Source organism: Haplochromis burtoni, unplaced genomic scaffold, assembly GCF_018398535.1.
Source record: "Haplochromis burtoni strain Fernald_Lab_line unplaced genomic scaffold, NCSU_Asbu1 Contig_281, whole genome shotgun sequence".
Lineage (NCBI taxonomy): Eukaryota > Metazoa > Chordata > Actinopteri > Cichliformes > Cichlidae > Haplochromis > Haplochromis burtoni.
The window spans coordinates 62358-68393 of record NW_024582642.1 but is presented as its reverse complement, the minus strand read 5'-3'; the positions used below and the strand labels follow the sequence as shown (position 1 = coordinate 68393).

The window sequence follows — 6036 nt, the reverse complement described above, 5'->3', positions numbered from 1 at the left end:
CAGAATCCTCAAAGCACAAGACGAGGAGGAGGAGCAGCAGCCGCAATATTCCACTCCTGCTTATTAATCAACCAAAGACCCAGACAGAGTTTTAATTCATTTAAAAGCCTGATGCTTAGCCTTCTTCACCCTAACTGGAAAACTCAAAAAACTGTTTTATTTGTTATCTATTGTCCACCCTAGCCCTTACTGATTTAGTTTTCAGTTCAGATAAAATAATTATATTGTGGGTGATTTTAACAACCATGTAGATGCTGAAAATAACAGCATAAACATTGCATTTAATCTGTTATTAGACTCAATTGGCTTCTCTCAAAATTTAAAAGAACCCACCACCACTTTAATCACACTCTAGATCTTGTTTTAATATATTGCATAGAAACTTTGCGTTTAAAAGTGTAAAACTCTTGGAAAATGACTTATTTCCTAGTGTCCCAAAGCTTTATTCAAAGCACACTCTTTGTTGAATAACTGGCTAATTATATTTACAGTATTCATTCACCGTGTCTTTAGGGATTCATTACATTAGCTTAGCTTTTAGCCAACTTACTAGCAGTACAGTGTCTTCAACTGTCCCTCCTGCACCTTAGTCCTAGTAGTCCTACACAGAAACCCCTAGTACACCAACCATTCACATCTAAAATTTTTCCCCACTCTGTGGCACACCCGCCAAGGAACAAACTCTGGTTTGGGTCATTCTGTTTTGAGAAACGTGTCGTTACAAACACCATGTCTTCCAAAGGCCAGAGCAGGGACATTCAATGAACCCTGAAATTGCTGGCTAAAGATAAACAGATTTGGTAAAATTCTAATTCACATCGGCAGCAATTAAAACCTGGATACATCAATCAGAGGTCAGTAAAATTAATATTGAACCAGTGTGTAACTTTACCAAAACAATGTCAGACATAGATGTAGTTTTCTCTCGTCCCCTCCTCAGTCGAACCAGGAATGACATGTTTAGTCACATATTTTCCTTAAATTGCTGGCTGTCTGAGTGGTATCCAAAAAATGATGTGAGCTTTATAGATAATTGGGAAACTTTCAGGGGAAAACCTGATCTTACCATGGAAGACAGCATCCATCCCACTTTGGATGGAGCAGCTCTCATTTCTAGAAATGTATTAAAGCCCCCAAAAGATGACTATCCAGAGCTGGGACCAGGAAGCAGAGTTGCAGTGCTAAAAGCCTCTATGCAGCTTCTCTCCTCCTGTTATCTCCCCAAAAACCCATCCCCTTAAAGACTGTATCTGCTCCCAGTTCAACAAAAAACAAACCAAAACTCAGGAAAAGACAACTTGAACATAAACAAATCACAAAGAAAGACCAATTTAGTATCTATAACTGCACCAACGAGTAAAACTGTTAAATGTGGATCATTAAGCATTAGGTCTCTCTTTCTGAGCCCAGGCTAGAAAACAATTTAATAATTGATCAGCATACAGGGAGTGCAGAATTATTAGGCAAGTTGTATTTTTGAGGAATAATTTTATTATTGAACAACAACCATGTTCTCAATGAACCCAAAAAACTCATTAATATCAAAGCTGAATGTTTTTGGAAGTAGTTTTTAGTTTGTTTTTAGTTTTAGCTATTTTAGGGGGATATCTGTGTGTGCAGGTGACTATTACTGTGCATAATTATTAGGCAACTTAACAAAAAACAAATATATACCCATTTCAATTATTTATTTTTACCAGTGAAACCAATATAACATCTCCACATTCACAAATATACATTTCTGACATTCAAAAACAAAACAAAAACAAATCAGCGACCAATATAGCCACCTTTCTTTGCAAGGACACTCAAAAGCCTGCCATCCATGGATTCTGTCAGTGTTTTGATCTGTTCACCATCAACATTGCGTGCAGCAGCAACCACAGCCTCCCAGACACTGTTCAGAGAGGTGTACTGTTTTCCCTCCTTGTAAATCTCACATTTGATGATGGACCACAGGTTCTCAATGGGGTTCAGATCAGGTGAACAAGGAGGCCATGTCATTAGTTTTTCTTCTTTTATACCCTTTCTTGCCAGCCACGCTGTGGAGTACTTGGACGCGTGTGATGGAGCATTGTCCTGCATGAAAATCATGTTTTTCTTGAAGGATGCAGACTTCTTCCTGTACCACTGCTTGAAGAAGGTGTCTTCCAGAAACTGGCAGTAGGACTGGGAGTTGAGCTTGACTCCATCCTCAACCCGGAAAGGCCCCACAAGCTCATCTTTGATGATACCAGCCCAAACCAGTACTCCACCTCCACCTTGCTGGCGTCTGAGTCGGACTGGAGCTCTCTGCCCTTTACCAATCCAGCCACGGGCCCATCCATCTGGCCCATCAAGACTCACTCTCATTTCATCAGTCCATAAAACCTTAGAAAAACCAGTCTTGAGATATTTCTTGGCCCAGTCTTGACGTTTCAGCTTGTGTGTCTTGTTCAGTGGTGGTCGTCTTTCAGCCTTTCTTACCTTGGCCATGTCTCTGAGTATTGCACACCTTGTGCTTTTGGGCACTCCAGTGATGTTGCAGCTCTGAAATATGGCCAAACTGGTGGCAAGTGGCATCTTGGCAGCTGCACGCTTGACTTTTCTCAGTTCATGGGCAGTTATTTTGCGCCTTGGTTTTTCCACACGCTTCTTGCGACCCTGTTGACTATTTTGAATGAAACGCTTGATTGTTCGATGATCACGCTTCAGAAGCTTTGCAATTTTGAGACTGCTGCATCCCTCTGCAAGATATCTCACTATTTTTGACTTTTCTGAGCCTGTCAAGTCCTTCTTTTGACCCATTTTGCCAAAGGAAAGGAAGTTGCCTAATAATTATGCACACCTGATATAGGGTGTTGATGTCATTAGACCACACCCCTTCTCATTACAGAGATGCACATCACCTAATATGCTTAATTGGTAGTAGGCTTTCGAGCCTATACAGCTTGGAGTAAGACAACATGCATGAAGAGGATGATGTGGACAAAATACTCATTTGCCTAATAATTCTGCACTCCCTGTATTGATGTACCCTGCGTTACAGAAAACTGGTCAAATGAATCAACACCCCTGAGTTATACTAGCTCAGAATCCTCAAAGCACAAGACGAGGAGGAGGAGCAGCAGCCGCAATATTCCACTCCTGCTTATTAATCAACCAAAGACCCAGACAGAGTTTTAATTCATTTAAAAGCCTGATGCTTAGCCTTCTTCACCCTAACTGGAAAACTCAAAAAACTGTTTTATTTGTTATCTATTGTCCACCCTAGCCCTTACTGATTTAGTTTTCAGTTCAGATAAAATAATTATATTGTGGGTGATTTTAACAACCATGTAGATGCTGAAAATAACAGCATAAACATTGCATTTAATCTGTTATTAGACTCAATTGGCTTCTCTCAAAATTTAAAAGAACCCACCACCACTTTAATCACACTCTAGATCTTGTTTTAATATATTGCATAGAAACTTTGCATTTAAAAGTGTTTCCAGAAAACCCTTTCTTGTCTGATCATTTCCTAATAACATTTAAATTTAGATTAATGGATTACACAGCAGTAGGGGAATATCAGAGTAGATGTCTTTTTGAAAGTCTGGTAAGTATGGAAAGAATTCCTCCACCGTTCTCTTCAATGTTATATACCAACACAGAGAGCAGCTAGCTAAATTCTACTCCCACAGTGGTCGATTATCTCATTAATAATGTTACATCTTTGGTCAGTATGATCCTGGATACTCTGGCTCCTCTGAAAAAGAAAACTTGGCTCTGTTGAGCTTTAACATTAACTAGTAATAACTAGTAGAATCTTCCCATTGAATTTTTTTTTGTGTTTTCTTTCCTCTGGGGAACTAAAAGTGCCCACCAAAAAACACATGACATATCAATGGAAAGCATAGGATGTCCTCTATTTAGTACATCAGTACTTAGTAAGGTACACTACAGGTCAAAAGGTTCAGAACACCCCAATTTTTCCAGTTATTTCTTACAATTCAAGTCGTTCAAGTCTAATGAATGGGTAAGTGGTGAACTGCCAGAGGTTAAAAAAGGTAAGGTTACCAAAAACTGAAAGATAATGTTTATTTCAGAATTATACAAAAAGGCCTTTTTCAGGGAACACAAAATGGGTTAACAATTTAAAGCTGTTCTGCAGCAATAGAGGTTCATCAAGCCTTGAAAGCTGTTCATACTAATTCCTACAGCTGTTCCAACCTTTCACTCTGAATACTCTGACAGGAAGAGGTCTGACAGACCCAAAGCCACAACTGATAAACCACAACAGAAAAAAGAACAAGATGGTAAGCTTGAAAACATAGAATGGCCAGCACAGTCTCCAGACTTAAACCCCATCAAGCTGGACAAAAGAGTGAAAGCAAAGTAACCTACAAGTGCCACATATTTATGGGAACTTGTGCAACAGATATGGGAAGAACTTTCTGACAAATATTTGATTGTATTGTAGAAAGAATGCCACAGGTGTGTTCAGCTGTTATATCTGCAAGGGTGGCTACTTTGACGAGTCAACAGTTTAGAATACTTATTTGTACTGTGCTTTCCTTTCAGAGTTCAATCAGACATTAAACTGGATAATTTTCAATAACAAACTGGACAAATTGACTGGCAGTGTAGCTCAAATAAGTCAAAAGATTTTGACCAAAATCAGACCTCATGTTATCTTAAATGGTATGGTACCTCATAGTACCATATCACCCCAACAGCCCCAATCACTCTCACACTGGAAACTTACTTGTTGTTCCTACGGTATTTAAACGTAGAATGGGAGGCAGAGCCTTCTTTCAGGCCCCTCTTCTATGAAACCACCTCCCAGCTTGGATTTGGAAGACAGACACTATCTCTAACTTAAGATTAGGCTAAAGACTTTCCTTTTTGACAAAGCTTATAGTTAGGGCTGGACCAGGTATCCCTGAATCCTCCCTTAGTGATTGCGCCATAAGCCCAGTATTTCTCCTTCTCTCAACCCTTGTCACTCACTATGTGTTTATACACCACTCTGCATTTAATTAAGCATTATTATTCATCTCTTTCTCCCTTCCACAGCATTTTTTTTGTCCCGTCTTTCTCACCTCTATAAGTTGCAGCAGATGACCTTCCTAAGCTTGCTTCTGGTGGAAGTTTCTTTCTGGAGGTTAAAAGCTTTTCTTTCCACTGCCACCAAAGTGCTTGCTCATAGGAGGTCATCTGATTGTTGGGATTTTCTCTACATTATTGTAGGGTCTTTACTTTAAAATATTAAGCACCTCGAGGAAACTGCTGTTGTGATTTGGTGCTATATAAATAATATTGAATTGAATTGAAATATGGTGTGGGGTTGTTTTTCAGGAAGTGAGCTTAGCCCCTTAGTTCCCAGGAACTCTTAATAGTTCAGCATACCAAGACATTTTAGACAATTTCATGCTCCACACTTTGTGTATTTGCGATCATTCTCTTGCTTATACATCCACCTTCATTTTATCATCATCATCCTGGTAGATGGCAGCAGCTTTTTATCATGATCGTCTCAGTACATGTTTTCTTCAATTATATGAAGCATACCAATGCTCTATGCTGAAAAACAGCCCCACATCATGAGGTTCCCACCTCCAAACTTCGGTGTTGGGATGGCGTTTTTGAGACCAGGTATATGCATATATGTCTTGACTTCTTTTCATGTGTGGATTGTATGGGTTGTTACCGACATCTAGTGATATTTCATGTCAATAGCACCATCCATCCATCCATCCATTCGCTTCCGCTTATCCTGGAGCCTGTGTGAATGTCCTGCTGCCCATGTCACCAAACCCACTCACCCTCCACCATCAGACCTGTGCCACCTGCCTGCCAGCATAGCTCTTGCCTTTTTGTGTTCACCTCATCCATTCTTAACTTTACATCACTTTTTATGAGCAAAAAAAGTATTTCTAAGTGCAACAAGTATCATTAGCATTTTCATAAGTCACAACAGTGTACATCATTTATACCACAATGCAGTTCAGTTATTTTCGTTTTAATCAACCAAATCAATTAGTCTAGTCAAACTAAATAGTGCTGTACATA

General features: G+C 39.4%; 1 protein-coding gene across 1 annotated transcript in view; it reads right to left on the bottom strand.

The window, feature by feature from the left end:
- The window catches only part of slc35f1 (solute carrier family 35 member F1), a 23906-nt gene that overhangs the window by 2669 nt on the left and 15201 nt on the right, over positions 1–6036 (bottom strand). The gene's annotated exons all lie outside the window — the stretch shown is intronic.